We start from the raw sequence: 18,061 nt of genomic DNA, 5'->3' as shown, positions 1-18,061 counted from the left end.
GATGTGGTTCGAGACAAATAACATGAAATTTGACATCCGAATTATTGTTCAAGGGGTGTTTACGACATTTCCCACAATGCACTTTGTTTCTTTTAATTGTATATTGTATTACTGAGCATGAAACAAGCTGGTTTATCAATATGAAATGGTTTTATTTTCTGGTTTTTGCAGTTGTTTCACTACGTGTTCTCGTTTTTTTTTTTAGTTTTCGTTATTAATTATATCGGAATGATTTAGGTCGAGCTAGCAAAGAAATATTTTCTGATGAAGTCAAATGTTCGAAAGGTGCAGATTAATGATGCTAAAATGACTTCACAGACTGTCCTGATCGTTGTTTAATATTTGAAAATGCTAATTTTGTCAACAAAAGAACTGCGATATTTTTGAAAAACTAGCCATGTTGATTAAATAAATTTTTTGTGTAATTTACACATAAGGGGTTTCTAATGCTGACTTTGTTAAAATCTTTTAGTTAAAATCGGAAACAAAAAAAATCAGTTCATAATTTTTTTGTAAAGCTCTCATTTCCCCCCCCCAATTCATTTTTAAATGGAGTTGTGTCAGAAATAAATTTATTTGTGTAATGTTTACGTAACTCGCAAATATGATGCGCTCCAATCTTTTCATTTCAATGCGGAATGAATCAAGCTGCTATCCTTTTTAATTACACGTAAAAACGAACAAATTTGCCGAAACGTACAAGAAACTGAAAATGAATATCATTAACAAAATTAAGTGCTAATTTTGTCAATTAAAAAAACTATTTTTTAAGCACCATACTTTTTGAAACATGAGTTCAAATATATTTTTGACGAATTGTTACGGACCCAATTTGTTGTTTCTCAAAATAATTAGCGCATTTTCGCGACAATAAGGCGCGCTGTCTCATGCTGCCTTCATGTGATGTCGTAATTATGGTAAATACCCCTTGTCGAGTCGAAAATTGTAACGCCCCCTCAAGTCGCATTTTTGAGATAGTAAAAATTCTTTGATAGGTCAACCAGTCCACCATTTTGATTAAAAATGGCTAAAAACAATTGTTTGAGCTACAGTTGTGCTTTAAAAATTTTCGTTTGGGCTGCTATCGTTTTTGAGATATTAGTTACGGGTGTTGACGTCATGCCGCCCCACATTTATTGCAAAATGGAGCTGAAATGATGCCATTTGTTTATGCTACGTAAAAATTTTCATATGTGCTGCTGTCGTTTTATCGAGATTGAGACGTTCATTTCCAGTGATGACGTCAATCGCTGACGAAGTGTATCAATTCTCTCAATAAGGGTTAGGGTTAGGCATAGACTTCATAATGTATTGACGGGACCGATTCAGAGGGGTCCTATCTCTGACTGAGTGGAAACACAAAGAGCTTTTTGCATTGAAACTTCTTGTGAATAAATGCTTAAATCCCTGCATTTTTTTTATAGATATGGACGTAAAACAGTCTGGATTCTTGGTTAAAAGCTAAAAAAACTCTGCAGTTAGCATTTATTTTACGTAAATATGTTGAAGAATGATGCTGGTCTGTTTGACAATGTGGCGGCAGCCTTAGTACAACAAAGAGCTTTATCCGTTGAAAATTCTTGTGAATAAATGCTTAAATCCCTGAATTCTTGATAGCTATGGACGTAAAACAGTTTCGATTCTTGATTAAAAGCAAAAAAAAAAAAAAAAAAAAACAGAAAAAAACGTGCAGTTAGCATTTATTTTACGTAAATATTGTGAACTATGATGCTAGTCAGTAAGCAAATTAGCAACAACTATATGTAAGCAAAGAGCTTTTTCCGTTGAAAATTCTTGTGAATAAATGCTTAAATCCCTGAATTCTTTATAAATATGGGCATAAAACAGTCTGCATTCTTGGTTAAAAGCTAAAAAAAAAACTCTGCAGTTAGCATTTATTTTACATAAATATTGCGAACTATGATGCTAGTAAGTAAGCAAATTAGCGGCCGCCATATCACAGAAAAAGAGCTTTTTCTGTTGAAAATTCTTGCCAATAAATGCTTCAATCCCAGAATTCATCATACATATGGACGTAAAATAGTCTGGATTCTTGGTTAAAAGCTAAAAAAACTCTGCAGTTAGCATTTATTTTACGTAAATATGTTGAAGAATGATGCTGGTCTGTTAGACAATATGGCGGCATCCTTAGTACCACAAAGAGCTTCATCTGTTGAAAATTCTTGTGAATGCTTCAATCCCTGAATTTTTGATGGATATGGATGTAAAACAGTCTCTGTTAAAAGCTAAAAAACTGTGCAGTTAGCATTATTTTACGTAAATATTGCAAACTATGATGCTAGTCAGTAAGCAAATTAGTGGCCGCCATATGTAAACAAAGAGCTTTTTTGTTGAAAATTCTTGTGACTAAATGCTTCAATCCCTGAATTCTTTAAAGAATTGGCAAAAAACTGCCTTGATTCTTGGTTAAAAGCAAAACAAAACAAAAAAATAACGTGCAGTTAGCATTTATTTTACGTAAATATTGCGAACTATGATGCTAGTCAGTAAGCAAATTAGTGGCCGCCATATGTAAACAAAGAGCTTTTTTTCGTTGAAAATTCTTGTGAATAAATGCTTCAATCCCTGAATTCATTATAAACATGGACGTAAAACAGTCTGCATTCTTGGTTAAAAGCAAAAGCACGTGCAGTTAGCATTTATTTTACATAAATATGTTGAATGTGCTGCTAGTCTTTCAGTCACTGTAGCGGCCCCCAGAGTACAACAAAGAACTTTGTGCGTTTTAAAATTCTTGTGAATAAATGCTTAAATCCCTGAATTCATTATAGATATGGATGTAAAACACTCTTGATTCTTGGTTAAAAGCTAAAAAACTGTGCAGTTAGCATTATTTTATGTAAATATTGCGAACTATGATGCTAGTCAGTAAGCAAATTAGTGGCTGCCCTATGTAAACAAATAGCTTTTTTTGTTGAAAATTCTTGTGAATAAATGCTTCAATCCCTGAATTCTTGATAGATATGGACGTAAAACAGTCTGGATTCTTGGTTAAAAGCAAAAAAATGTGCAGTTACCATTTATTTTACATACATATGTATAATGTGCTGCTAGTCTTTAAGTCACTGTGGTGGCCCCCTGAGTACAACAAAGAGCTTTTTGCGTTGAAAATTCTTGTGAATAAATGCTTAAATCACGGAATTCAATAAAGATATGGATGTAAAACAGTCTCGATTCTTGGTTAAATGCAACAAAAACAAGCAGTTTGCAACATTTACGTAAAATAAAAGCTAAATATGTTGCCAATGCTGTCGCGGTTTCAAGATGCATGCATGGTACGAAAAATATACCGGTAATAATTATCTTGAATCCTCGAACAAATCACTCCTGAGACAATCCTTCCTGTTTGTATGCGGTACAGCTTTCGTAGTTTTTCAACCTAAATCCGACGTTAGATCACTGCATGTGACCGACTGCTAATAAACGAAGTGGAGTGTGGGACGGCCCCTTTCGGGAAGCCGTGACACAGTGAATGGGGAATGTGTCACGTCAATACATTATAAATGTATGGGTTAGGTTTAGGCAGTGTTGGGAAAGTTCATATAATTTTTAAAAATAAAATTGGGGGGCCAAATTCAAAGAGTTGCGACCGTTTACGTTTCAAAATGATGGAGTGCGAACAAGAAGCTGTGAATGGTAAGACACTACAAGTTTTATAAGAAGATTTATCATCAATTTGCACGTTTTTGGATGTCAGCATCAAAACGTAGAAACCAAGTGGTTGACAAAACGTTCAGTTAAAAACGAAAATTTGCTGTTAGCATTTTGATTCGATCTCTTCTTATTATAGTTGATAATTAAAAGTTCAAAGACAGTTTTGCCCACACACACCAAACCAAAATGAAATCTGTGTCTGTTTTTTTTTTTCCTGCTACGACAACAAACGCACATGAACGGGACATACTCGTAACTACCAATTAGCAAGTGGTAAGAATCATCTTTCCCAAAGCAGGTGAAGGCAGCATTAGTTGCGTGTGCAATTTCTGTAATGAACACATACAGTACACAAGGCACGCCGCATATGGTAGCATACATGCTAAAACATTTTACGCTAGCATGCAATTTTTCAGCGTGCCTTATTTAGTCGTGAAATGACGCTAATTATTTTGATATGAGCTTCTAAAATGAAACGGACGTTCCCGTAACGGTCGCCGAAAGTGAAAATGGCGAAAAGCGTGAAAGAACGTAAAAAAACAAGCTCTAAAAAAAAAAAAAAAAACAATATTTTTGAAAATGCCACAAACTAGCCAACTTGAATTCAAACTAAAAAACTAAATCTTTTTTAATGTAACCATGACATAACTGGCAGAGATTCTTAGGCTAACGGGTTAGCATGAGGAGTTTGTAAACAACACTTTTGTAATCTTGTGACACACACGACAAAGCTCAAAACGAAAAAAAAAAAAAAAAAAAATGCGTGCGCGCCTGGCGACTCCTGAGTTTCCGAACTTTTTTACAGATTAGCGCGAAGAAGCCCGTCCATGTTTGTAGACTTGCTGTGGGTTGGTTGGTTATACAGTATTTCTATAGGAACAATGCTAGTGCTGCCTTGTTTTTTGTACAGTTTTATGTACATGCAATTGTAGTTTTTTTGGTCTTTCCAATGAGATGACAAATATCTATCTATATCTAATAATCTATATCTATACTCCAAACGTGTGAAGGAAACGTGGCGCGTAGGCTCATCCGATGTTCGTAGGCCCGTCGTGCCGCTCGGAAACTTTTTTTCCATTCTTAGCGGAGGAATGTCGGGTGACGTGCTGGTTGTTTTATCTTTTGTTTTGTTTTTTTGTCCATGCGCATGTTTGACTCTCAGTGTCAGTGTTTCTTTCTGGTTGTTTTATTATTATTATTCTTTTTTTTTTTTCGCTGAGCAAATCAAAGAAACGATGACTTGTAATTCTGACTTCTTCCTCATAGCTTTACAATAAAAGACATTCAGTTGTTCAAACGCGGCGTCAACTTGTGTCTTGTTTTGGGACAACCGTGTGAGTCTCCACTTCTTGGGTGTTCTGTTGTTTTTGTGTATGATTTCTCACTTCCGCCCAAAACTTGGAAAGTAACTCTTTCAAGTTTTGGTCAAAAAGTGAAATTTTGGTTAAAAAAAACAACAACAACTAATAAGATTATAGTGCTTGATTAAAACAAAAATTAAAAACAAAAAATATATGTATTTTTTGGTAGAAAATTTGGTGTACGAAAAGGTTAATGATGGGCTAATAAAATTGTTTTAGGTGAAACATAAATAAAGAAAAATAATCATGAATATAATAAATTTTTGGGTAGAAAAGTCCAAAAAGGTTAATGCTGGGCTTAAAAGAAAGGTTTTTTTATTTTTTATTTTGATTGAATAGGATTATAGCTTTTGGTATATAAATAAATAAAAATAACCATAAAATATAGTTAATTTTGGGTAGAAAATGTTGTGTCCAAAAAGGTTAGTGATAGACAACCCCCCCCCCCCCAAAAAAAAAAAGAAAAAAAAAAGGTTCATACAATACAGGTAATTTTTGGTACAAAATTTTGTGTCTAAAAGGGTTAATAATGGGCTTAAACGAAAAAAAAGTTGTGTTTGGTAAAAAATAAAATAAAGAAAATTAATCATAAATATAATTAATTTTTAGTAGAAAATGTCATGTCCAAATAGGTTAATGATGGGCTAAAACAAAAACAAAAAAAAAGATATTTTTGGTTCCAAAAAAGGTTAATATTTGGTCTAATAAAATTATTGTGTTTGGTAAAAAAATAAAGAAAATTAATCATACATATAATTAATTTTTGGTAGAAACTGTTGTGTCCAAAATGGTTAATGATGGGCTTAAAAAAGATAGATTTTTGACTTAAAAAAAAAAAAAAAAAAAAAGTTATGTTTGCTCTAATAAGATTATAATTTTAGGTTAAAAAAAAAAAAAAAAAACATAAAAATAATCGTATCATGGGTTTAAAACATACAATAACAACAAAAGGTTAATGTTTGATCTAATAAGTTTATTTTTACTAGAAACTTTTGTGTCCAAAAAGGTTAATGATGGGTTTAAAAATAAAAAAGAAAAAGAAAAAGACAGATGTTTGGTTCCAAAATAAAAGTTTAATATTTGGTCTAGTAAAATTGTGTTTGATAAAAAAAAAAAAAAAGTAACAAAAAACAATCATAAATATAATTAATTTTTGCTAGAAAATGTTGTGTCCAAAACGGTTAATGATGGGCTTAAAAAAAATAAGATATTTGATTTAAAAAAGAAAAAAAGAAGTAATGTTTGATCTAATAAGAATATAGTGTTTGGTAAAAAAAAAAAAAAAAGTACAAATAAATAAGAATGTTTGGTTTAATAGGGTTACAGTTTTTCATTAAATAAAAAAATAAAAATAAAACAATCATCAAATATGGTTAGCTTTTTGGTAAGAAAAAAAAGTCCAGAAAGTTTAGTGATTGATTTAAAATAAAATTTAAAAAAAAAAAAATAGATTTGGGGTTGAAGAAAAGGTTAATATTTGATCTAATAAGATTCTAGTGTTTGGTAAAGAAAAAAAATCTTAAAATAGTTATTTTTTCGTAGAAAACTTGGTGTCCAAAAAAAAAAAAAAAAAAAAAAAGTGACGTATGAAAGAACAGGTTTTATGTTTGATCCATAATGGATCGGACGTCTAGCGCGTCAACGGCAGCTGCTGACTGATACAGGTTTAACTGCCTTTTTTGCCATGATTTTTTCTTTCACATTCTATTTGTCCCAATACTTTTGCCCTGATACTTTTTTCTACTTCCTGGGCCTCCTCAGGGGGTCGTCGTCGGCATCCGAGGGAGTCGGTGCCACGTGAAGGAGAAAAAGATGGATGGGAGGGTGAAAAGATGGATGGAGGAGGGGAAAGGACAACAGGACCTCCCTCAAGGCTCGCGGAGGAAGTCGGCAAATCAATCACTCGGCAGGACAGAAGCAGAAACCATCCACAAATAAATGACAATTCTTCACCTTTATCCATTCATCACTCCATTTTATCTCTTCATCACCAACTTTTCCTACCATCTTTTATCTCTCGTTTTTAATGTATTTTTTAAAAATTCATTTAGTTATTTTTGTATATTTTTCCTGTATTTCATTTGAATGGTTTTCTACTTTTCTAGCGATCCACTTACCGCAGGGGTGTCAAACGTACGGTTCGTGGCCCGGCAAGGGGGCCGCTCTGGCCCGCGGGGTTGTTCAGCTTGACAGGCATGTTGCAGCTCATTCATACTGAATGTACAGAATCACATGCTTTTATTTTGACATCCGCGTTGTTAAACCGGAGATTTTTTATATGTGTGACTGAGCTCGGCTCACTTTTGTGTCCGCAGTCCCATTCTGTCATTTGGGTCCGTGTACCTTTTGGCCATTTGTTTTTCCTTCTAATTTTGGAAATTGGAAAACGAGCCCAATTCCGTTTTTTGTTTTTTAAACCGGTCCTGTTCAGCGGTTTGACACAGAGAATGGAAGTCTAAGTGTCCGGTTGGTCTGAACAGTTTTAATTAGGGCTGTCAAACGATTAAAATTTTTAATCGAGTTAATCACAGCCTAAAAATTAAATACTTGTAATTAATCGTAATTCAAACCATCTATAAAATATGCCATATTTTTCTGTAAATTATTTTTGGAATGGAAAGATAAGCCACAAGACGGATATATACATTCAACATACTGTACATAAGTACTGTATTTGTTTATTATCACAATAAATCAGCAAGATGGCATTAACATTATTAACATTCTGTTAAAGCGATCCATGGATAGAAAGACTTGTAGTTCTTAAAAGATAAATGTTAGTACAAGTTATAGAATTTTTGATATTAAAACCCCTTTTAATGTTTTCGTTTTAATAAAGTTTGTAAAATTTTCAATCAAAAAAATGAACTAGTAGCTCGCCATTGTCGATGTCAATAATAACTACGCTGCTGAAACCCATAAAATCAGTCGCACCCAAGCGCGAGCAGAGGGCGGCAAATTAAATGCGTCAAATATTTTAACGTGAAAAAAATGTATTAACACCCGTTAACGCGATGATTTTGACAGCCCTAGTTTTAATGTTTCACATTGAGAGTATGACATACTCACATTGAGATCATTTAACATAACTCGTTTATTATGACAAAGCAGCGAACAGGAAGGGGAAGTGGGGGAACAGATGAAAAGAAACACAAGAACAGAAAAATAACAACATGAAATATATTAAACGCCTACACTATCTATGAATATGTTGGTGCTATCGTCAGCTAGATGTATTTCCGGTTGACACCATGTGGGGGGCCTGTTGACCAGGGTAAGAAGGGGAGGGGGTGGGGGAGTCTCTAAGCTAAGTGATTGGGAGGGGTGGAGTGTACAGAAATCAGCTCTGTGATCTAGAAACCAGTAATACTCTGTTAGCGACTGAAGCTAGTGGCCGCCTGACATGAACAGAGCTTGTCTGTCGAAAATTCTTGTGAATAAATGCTTAAATACCCGAATTTTTCATAGATATAGAGGTAGAATAGTTTTGATTCTTGGTTAAAAGCAAAGAAACCGTGCAGTTAGCATTAATTTTACGTAAATATGTCGAAGTACAATGCTACTCTGGTAACGAATGAGGCTAGCGGCCACCTCATGCAAACAGAGCTTTTCTGGCAAAAATTCTTGTGAATAAATGCTTAAATACCCGAATTCTTCGTAGATATAGACGTAGAATAATTCGATTCTTGGTTAAAAGCAAAGAAACCGTGCAGTTAGCATTAATTTTACGTAAATATGTCGAAGTACAATGCTACTCTGTCAGCGAATGGGGCTAGCGACTGTCTGACATAAACAGAGCTTTTCTGGCTCAAATTCTTGTGAATACCCGAATTCTTCATAGATTTGGATGTAAAACAGTCTCGATTCTTGGTTAAAAGCAAAGAAAACGTCCAGTTAGCGTTTATTTTACGTAAATATGTCGAAGAAGCTACTCTGTTAGCGACTGAGGCTAATTAATTGGCAAAATTAGCTGAATCCACAGTCCATCTGCATGCTACAAAGCAATGCTGTATTGTGAGATTCTGACCCGGGTGACATCTCATTCGCATTCGTCCTAAACCCGAGACTGAAGCCTCCCATTTTCCATAGCGTGGGATTCAAAAATATATAAAACGATGGCTTCCACACACATCCAAACAGTCCATTTCATTCAGGAGCCTAAAACACCGCATGAAATATGAAATAAACATGCTTTTTTGATGTCATACACACTTTAGGAGCACTTTTTTTTTCTTTAGGAAAACAATTACAAAATTAGCACATCATTGAAATACAATTTCAAGCTATTCTTTGAAAAGTATTCCATCAAAAGAGGACACAGGCGGTCGCGCTGATCCACATTGTGTGGCCGCCACTATTTTTAACGTCGGGTGCTAATTAGCAACACGCTAATTAGCATGAGAGGACGCCGCGGGAGACGACGACGAGGCGACCCGACCGCCGTTGTGTGTCATTGTTGTTGTCAACAATCTGACGTGGCGTGTGTGAAGTAAGCCGATCGATGAAGGTATTGATTTTGGCTGAGATGATGTGACGAGCTTCAAGTACATTTTCTTCTTCACTCAATCAAAAGGAAAAACGTGCCTTGTGAGAGTGTTGAAAGTTCATGAAAGAGGAAAGAAAGCCTATGAAAAGAGAAAAAAAATGTTTCTTGTGCTTGTGTTGAAGGTAAGGCCATGAAAATAAAGAAAAAAAAAGTTGTAATATTCAAGAAGTAACTTATTTGTACTTTTACAAGATTTTAATCATATGCAGGCGTGAAAGTGGCTAGAATTTCTTGCCTGAACTCCCTGACAAAGGTCGCCATGGAGCCTGATTTTTTTTTTTTTTTTGTCTTAAAAAAACAAAAAACAAAACTGCTTTTGGCAGTTATATCCCAAAAATATAATGAGAAAACATGAGAGAACGTCAGGTGTGCCGCTTTTTTTTTTTTTTTTTTTTAAACGTCGTCGGGCAGAGTAGGAAGGAGTAGGTAGAAGGTTTTGGTTGTGTGCATACGAGCGAAGTATTTCTCGTGTCGTGTTCAAGAACAGCCAGGATTTCTAGCCATCAGCCACCTTGCTGTCCGCGACAATGTCGACCCCATTTACTGTACATCGTTTGATTGCACTCGTCAAGTATGATAGTGGACCTCTTTGACTACTCGCATACTCACAACTGTGCATTTTTACTGTAGAAATAATATAGCAAATTTGAAATAAATGCCCTACATGTCGACTTTAATCTGGTTACAGTTCTTATCTTTGTGGTACTCTAAATTCTCAGTTCTTGATAAGATTTGGCCAAGGTTGGTGAATATTAGTTTTGGACCTCTATGACTACTCCCATACTCAAAACTGTAAATTTTTACTGAACCAAAATTTAGAAAATTTGAATTAAAAAGTCCTCCACGGGGACTTTGATTTGGTTGCGTTTCTCATTTTTGTAGTACTGTAAACTGAATTTTGGCCAAGGTTGGTGAATATTAATGTTGGACCTCTCTGACTACTGTCATACACTAAACTATGAATTTTTACTGTAATAAAATTTAGAAAACTTAAATTAAAAGTCCTACATGTGGACTTCGATCTGGTTACAGTTCACATTTTTGTGGTACAGTAAATTCACATTTCCTGATAAGTCCTGGCCAAGATTGGTGAATACTAGTTTTGGACCTCTATGAATACTCTCATGCACAAAACTGATTTTTTACTCAACCAAAATTTAGAAAAATTTGAATTAAAAGTCCTACGTGTGGACTTTGATCTGGTTACTGTTCACATTTTTGTGGTATAGTAAATCCACATTTTTGAGTAAGTTCTGGCCAAGGTTGGTGAATATTATTAGTCGTGGACCTCTCTGACTACCACCATACTCAAAATTATAAATTTTTACTGAACCAAAATTTAGAAAATTTGAATTAAACGTCTTCCATGGGGACTTTGATTTGGTTGCGGTTCTCATTTTTGTGGTACTGTAAAATCACAGTTCTTGATACTTTCTGGCCAAGGTTGGTGAATATTATTCTTGGAACTTTATGACTACTCCCATACACAAAACTATGATTTTTTTACTCAACGAAAATTTTAAGAAATTTGAATTAAAAGTCCTACATGTGGACTTCGATCTGGTTACAGTTCTCTTTATGTGTTACTGTAAAGTCACAGTTCTTGACCCGTTCTGGGCAAGGTAGGTGAATATTATTCTTGGAACTCTATGACTACTGTCATACACTAAACTATGAATTTTTACAGTAATAAAATTTAGAAAATTTGAATTAAAAGTCCTACATGTGGACTTTGATCTGGTTACAGTTCTCATTTTTGTGGTACTGTAAAGTCACAGTTCTTGATACGTTACGGCCAAGGTTGGTGAATATTATTCTTGGAACTCTATTACTACTCTTATACTCAAACTATGAAATTTAACTGAACCAAAATTTAGAAAATTTGAACTAAAAGTCCTACATGTGGACTTTGATCTGGTTACAGTTGTCATTTTTGTGTTACTGTAAATTCACAGTTCTTGGTAAGTTCTGGCCAAGATTGGTGAGTATTAGTCGTGGACCTTTCTGAATAGTCCCATCATCAAAACTATGAATTTTTATTGAACCAAAATTTAGAAAATTTGAATTAAAAGTCCTACATGTGGACGTTGATCTGTTTGCGGTTGTCATTTTTGTGGTACTGTAAATTCACAGTTCTTGATAGGTTCTAGCCAAGGTTGGTGAGGTCATAGAGGTCTTGGACCTCTATGACAACTAATACACTAAACTATGAATTTTTACTGAACAAAAATTTTGAAAATTTGAACTAAAAAAGTCCTACATGTGGACTTTGAGCTGGTTACAGTTCACATTTTTGTGGTACAGTAAATTCACAATTTTGTATAAGCTCTGGCCAAGGTTGGTGAATATTAGTCTTGGACCTCTATGACAACTCCCATACACTAACTATCAATTTTTACACAACCAAAATTTTGAAAATTTGAATTAAACGCCCTACATGTGGATTTTGAGCTGTTTACGGTTCTCATTTTTGTGGTGCGGTAAATCCACAATGATTCCACGGCTTCTCAGGCCCTGGACTCACGGTTTAAATGAATTACACATCAATCCATGTCAATATAGTTAAATACTATGATAAAACAAATGTACTTTGCGGTGTTACTTGCTGCCTCAGCCAGTGTGTTTATTCATTTTTACACTGTCTAATTTAATTTGATGAACACCGTATTAATTTGTAATGACCAAAATGTATATCAAATAAAACAATGATTAATAATTTTTTTAAAAAAACAATGTAATAATATATGCTATTATTTAAGTTTACTAATGAGTGGCCTGTAAGGGTTGAATTGATTGAATTGAGTTTGACTTCTCTCCATAAAAGAAGTTCTCTCTCAACATTAGACACTTTCACTTAACCATTATGGCATAAGGAAATGTCTCAGACAATTTAGTGTTTGTGTGTAAGTCCAGTGTAGAGAGTTTTGGGTAGCAAAGTCCTCCGGGCGTTGCTGCGGGCAGTCCGAGCCGTCCAACTATACACGCTTGCTTGCAAACACTAAAGCTTGCTTTTACTTGATTTCCAAGTCCTTAAAAATGTTTAACCTGCATTTTCTTTCTTTATCACACACAACTACAGAACGAGCAACAAAGCAATTGATCGGTGAGGAGGAAAATAAAGCCAATGCAGCGCAAGTTATTTCCCCAAAGGCTTTGTTGTGTTGGAGATGTATATATTTTTTTGTTTGTATTTGTATTCATCTTCCATCTTAGGAAGAAGGAGTATGAAAGGTTGGGCTTATTACAGATGTTTTCAAGTTTCGAGGTGAATAAATCATTTTTAAAAAAAAGTATGAAATAGAAGATAAACAGCAAAAGCAGCAGTGTTAGAGCAACTCTTACGGTGTTTGTTTCAACCCTTTGCAGGTGTTAATATGCGACTGTTCTAGAAGGCGCTAAAATGAATCTTTAGCACCTTTCAGACTTACATCTCGGTAAATTTCCGTGTAAAGAGACGCAGGATTTACCCGCGATGTCCGTGAGATGTCCCTGGAATAACCCGGGTTGGACACTTTGAGACTTGTCCTGTGTTGGCGACTCGATGCTCTGTGTTCAGGGAGGGCGGGATTTTATAACCTGGAGATTACGCCATATTTAGTCGGCATCGGCAACCAAATAAACCACCCATTTTCAAAGATGGATGATGAACTGTCTCATCCTCGGCTCTAAGATCCAGTTACAATTTCGTTATGTTTCCAGTAGGGCTGTCAAACGATTAAAATTTTTAATCAAGTTAATTACAGCTTTAAAATTAATTAATCGTAATCAATCGCAATTCAAACCATCTATAAAATATGCCATATTTTTCTGTAAATTATTGTTGGAATGGAAAGATAAGACACAAGATGGATATATACTGTACATTCAACATACGGTACATAGGGACTGTATTTTTTTTATTATAACAATAAATCAACAAGATGGCATTAACATTATTAACATTCTGTTAAAGCGATCCATGGATAGAAAGACGTGTAGTTCTTAAAAGATAAATGTTAGTACAAGTTATAGAAATTGTATATTAAAACCCCTCTTAATGTTTTCATTTTAATAAAATTTGTGAAAATTTCAATCAAAAAATAAACTAGTAGCCCACCATTGTTGATGTCAATAATTACTTACACAATGCTCATGGGTGCTGAAGCCTATAAAATCAGTCGCACCCAAGCGCCAGCAGAGGGCGGCAAAACTCCATAAAACACAATTAACATGTGGTAATTTCTCTGTACTGTCATTTAAATCTGTCTGAGCGGGGCATGTGCGTTAATTGCGTCAAATATTTTAACGTGATTAATTTAAAAAATTAATTACCGCCCTTTTACGCAATAATTTTGACAGCCCTAGTTTCCAGTTGAATTTTGCCATTTCCAGGTTGCCTTGTTGATAATTGCAATGTTTGTTTTCAGCTTTTCGTCCTACTCCGATGAAAGAGGAAACGACGATCGGCCCGCCATGATATTTACATCGTCAGCCTTCGCGCTGTGACATGGGATTTTTTTACACTGCTGGCCAAAAGTATTGGCACCCATGCATTCCTTTCAGATAATACTCAATTTCTCCCAGAAAATGATTGCAAAGACAATTGCTTTGGTGGTCATCTCTGCATTTATTTTGCTTGCAATGATAAAACACAAAAGATAATGAAAAAAAATCATTATCATTTTACACATAACTCCAAAAATGGGCCTGACAAAAGTATTGGCACCCTTTGAAAAATCATGTGATGCTTCTCTAATTTGTGTAATTACCAGCACCTGTGACTTACTGTACCTGTGGCACTTTAACAGGTGGTGGCAATCACTAAATCACACTTGCAGCTGGTTAAAATGGATTAAATTTGACTCAACCTCTGTCCTGTGTCCTTGAGGACTTGAGTGGCAAAATTGTAAGGCCTCATACGCAATCTCAAGGCTACAAGTCCATCTCCAAAGACCTGAATGTTCCTGTGTCTACCGTGCGCAGTGTCATCAATAAATGTAAATCCAATGGCACTGTGGGTAACCTCCCTGGAAGAGAAAAATTGAGGATAGATTTCAATGAAAGATTGTGCAGATGGTGGATAAAGAACTTCGACTAACATCCGAACAAGTTCAAGTTGTCCTGCAGTCCGAGGGTATAACAGTGTCCACCCGTACCATCCATTGGCGTCTGAATGAAATAAACTCTTTGGTAGGACACCTAGGAAGACCCCGCTTCTAACGCAGAGACATTAAAAGCCTGGAGTTTGCCAAAACATACCTGAGAAAGCCAAAAACGTTTTGGAAGCATGTTCTCTGGTCAGATGAGACAAAAGTAGAGCTTTTTAGGAAAAGGCATCAGCGTAGAGTTTGCAGGGGGAAAAAACAAGGCCTTCAAAGAAAAGAACACTGTCCCCGAAGTCAAACATGGCCGAGGTTCCCTGATGTTTTGGGGTTGCTTTGCTGCACCATCAAATTTTGCAGCATAATGTAGAAAGCTGGCTCTCCCTCAGAGGTCATGGGTCTTCCAGCAGAACAATGACCCAAACGCTCTAGAAAATGGTTTGAGAGAACTTCTAAAGTGGCCAGACCTGAATCCCATAGAACACCTGTGGAGAGATCAGAAAATGGCATCCTTCAAATCTCAGGGACTTGGAGCAGTTGGCCAAAGAAGAATGGTCTAAAATTCCAGCTGAGCATTGGAAGAAACTCATTGATGGATACCAGAAGCGGTTGTTTGCAGTTATTTTGTCTAAAGGTTGTGCTACCAAATATTAGGCTCAGGGTGCCAATACTTTTGTCTGGCCCATTTTTGGAGTTTTGTGTAAAGTGATCATGATTTCATTTTTGTCCCCATTCTCTTTTGTGTTTTTTCATTGCAAGCAAAATAAATGGAGATATTACTACCAAAGCATTTGTAATTGCAATCATTTTAAGGAAGAAATTGAGCATTATCTGCCAGAATTGCAGGGGTGCCAATACTTTGGGCTAGCAGTGTAATAGGAATACAAGAAACAACTGACGAGAAACACGACAAGTTGATCGGGCGATGTGGTGGTGCGTCCGCTGGGCTTTTAAAGCTGGCTGATGGTAACTGCTCTCAGCTGTGGCCGCTCGACCACAGACCTGTAATCAGGCAAACTTCCCTCACCTGCGGCAGGGGTCAGGAAGGAGGGCGGAGGCCCTAACAGTTTTGAAATTAAAAATAGAATATATGGAATTTGGAATTATGATGGTATTTTTGTTCTATTCGGTTTTGGTTTGTATGATTTTTGATGAGGAGTGACCAGGATGTTGTTAACTTTTTTTCAGCAGGGCCGAGAACCAAAAGTGGTATTTGCCATGTGGCAAAATGTCTTTTGCCGTGTGACATTTTTTTCCCATGGCATTTTTTTTGCCATGTGGCATTTTTTTAGCAGTGCCGCATTTTTTTTTTCGCCATGTGGCAAAATTGATTTTGCCATGTGACATTTTTTTTTTTGCCAGGTGGCAAAATTGATTTTGCCATGTGGCATTTTTTTTTTTTTTTACCATGTGGCATTTTATTGCTATGTGGCAAATTCTTTGCCATGAGGCAAAGTGGATTTTGGCATGTGGCATTTTTTTTTAACCATGTGGCATTTTTTTTGCTATGTGGCAAAATTTATTTTGCTATGTGGCATTTTTTTGCCATCTGGCAATCTTTTTACCATGTAGTATTTTTTTTTGCTATGTGGCAAAATGTATTTTGACATGTGGTATTATTTTTACCATGTGGCATTTTTTTTTTGCTATGTGACAAAATGGATTTTGCCATTTAGCATACTGTATTTTGACATGTGGTATTATTTTTGCCACATTGCATTTTTTTACCATGTGGCATTTTTTTGCTATGTGGCAAAATGGATTTTGCCAAGTTGCATTTTTTTTTACCATGTGGCATTTTTGTCCTGCTAAGTAGCAACATTGATTTTTGCCATGTGGCATTTTTTTTGCCATGTGGCATTTTTTTAAAAAATTTTTTTTACCATGTGCCATTTTATTGCTATGTGGCAAAATGGATTCTGCCATGAGGCAAAGTGGATTTTGCTATGTGGCATTTTTTTTAACCATGTGGCATTTTGTGTCTGCTGTGTGGCAAAATTTATTTTGCCATGTGGTATTATTTTTGCCATGTGGCATTTTTTTTACCATGTGACATTTTTTTTTGCTGTGTGGCAAAATGGGTTTTTCCTAGTGGATTTTTTTTCCCCAAGGTGACATGTTTTTTGCCATGTGGCAAAATGTATTTTGGCATGTGGCATTATTTTTTGCCATGTGGCATTTTCGATTTGTTTGTTTTTCTACCATTTAATATGAATGGAAAATTTGGACGTAGATAGCTGTCAATGGCATAGCCTGAGTTGGGTGCCAGTTGAATGTCAATGCGCTGTAATGGTAAGTGGATGGTCAAAGATCACAGCCACACGTTTCTCTTTTTTGCCACATGGCAAAAAAATGCCACATGGCAAAATCCATTTTGTCGCATGGCAAATACCACTTTTGTTTTTTTCTGTCTCTCCTTATTTTTCTCAGTCACTCTCTACCGGGTTATTCCATTGAAGGGTCAATGGAGCAGCACAATATCTAACATTTTACATTTATTGTTACTTAACGTTTTTGTCAAGGATGGCGGACGTGTGTCCTTGCTTTTTAAAGAGGGGAAAAGCTAATTTTTGAACAGCAACCTCGTATCAGTGTATCATCAACCTCCGGGTCACTGCATGGAAAACGTCTACAGATATGAATTAAACAACTAATACGCTGCAATTTTTTTATTTGAAAACGTAAAACAAAATGTCGTTTTCCAATTTTTTATTCTGATATGGAATGGGCAAATGCTACACAAATAGACTTAGTACAGAACTATCGGTTCTCATGGTCAGAAAGTCTGAAAGTCATGAAAAAAGTTAATTAAAAGCAAAGCAGTGAGCTTAAAGGTGAACATTAAAGGAGGTTGGGGGGTGCCGAAGCTTATGAAAATAGTCCCTGAACTTGATTTCCTTAATCACTGCATGTCCCTCTTTTTGTTAATTGAGGATAATTATAGGATTTTAATTTCCTTATGTAGGTTAAAGAGGAGATGAAGACGACGAGGCGCACCAACTTTATTAGCCGGCCCGCTAATCACGTCTCGTTAGCGCGAGGAGCGCGTCGACTCGCTAAACACGGGCGGCAAAATGTCGGACAATAATTCATGAACGCCGAGATGAAAATGCGGCAAATCCTCCCCCCCCCCGTTGTATAACCCGAGGCCTGACGCGGGGCCAGAATAAATAAATAAATAAGTGAATGAATTAAAGAAGCCGTCTTATGTAAGCGCTTTTATTTGATACGAGAGCTTTCGCAAGGATGAACACGCGCCAGTAACAAGGTCGTGTTTGCTCCACCAAAATAGAATCGGGGCCGCTAACTAACAGCCGCATTTATTAAACATGAATATGTTTGACAAATCTTATACATGCAAAGATACGTCACCCCACGCTAACCCCGAGCAAAGCAAA

Source organism: Corythoichthys intestinalis, chromosome 11, assembly GCF_030265065.1.
Source record: "Corythoichthys intestinalis isolate RoL2023-P3 chromosome 11, ASM3026506v1, whole genome shotgun sequence".
Classification (NCBI taxonomy): domain Eukaryota; kingdom Metazoa; phylum Chordata; class Actinopteri; order Syngnathiformes; family Syngnathidae; genus Corythoichthys; species Corythoichthys intestinalis.
Note: the sequence above shows the minus strand (reverse complement) of the source record.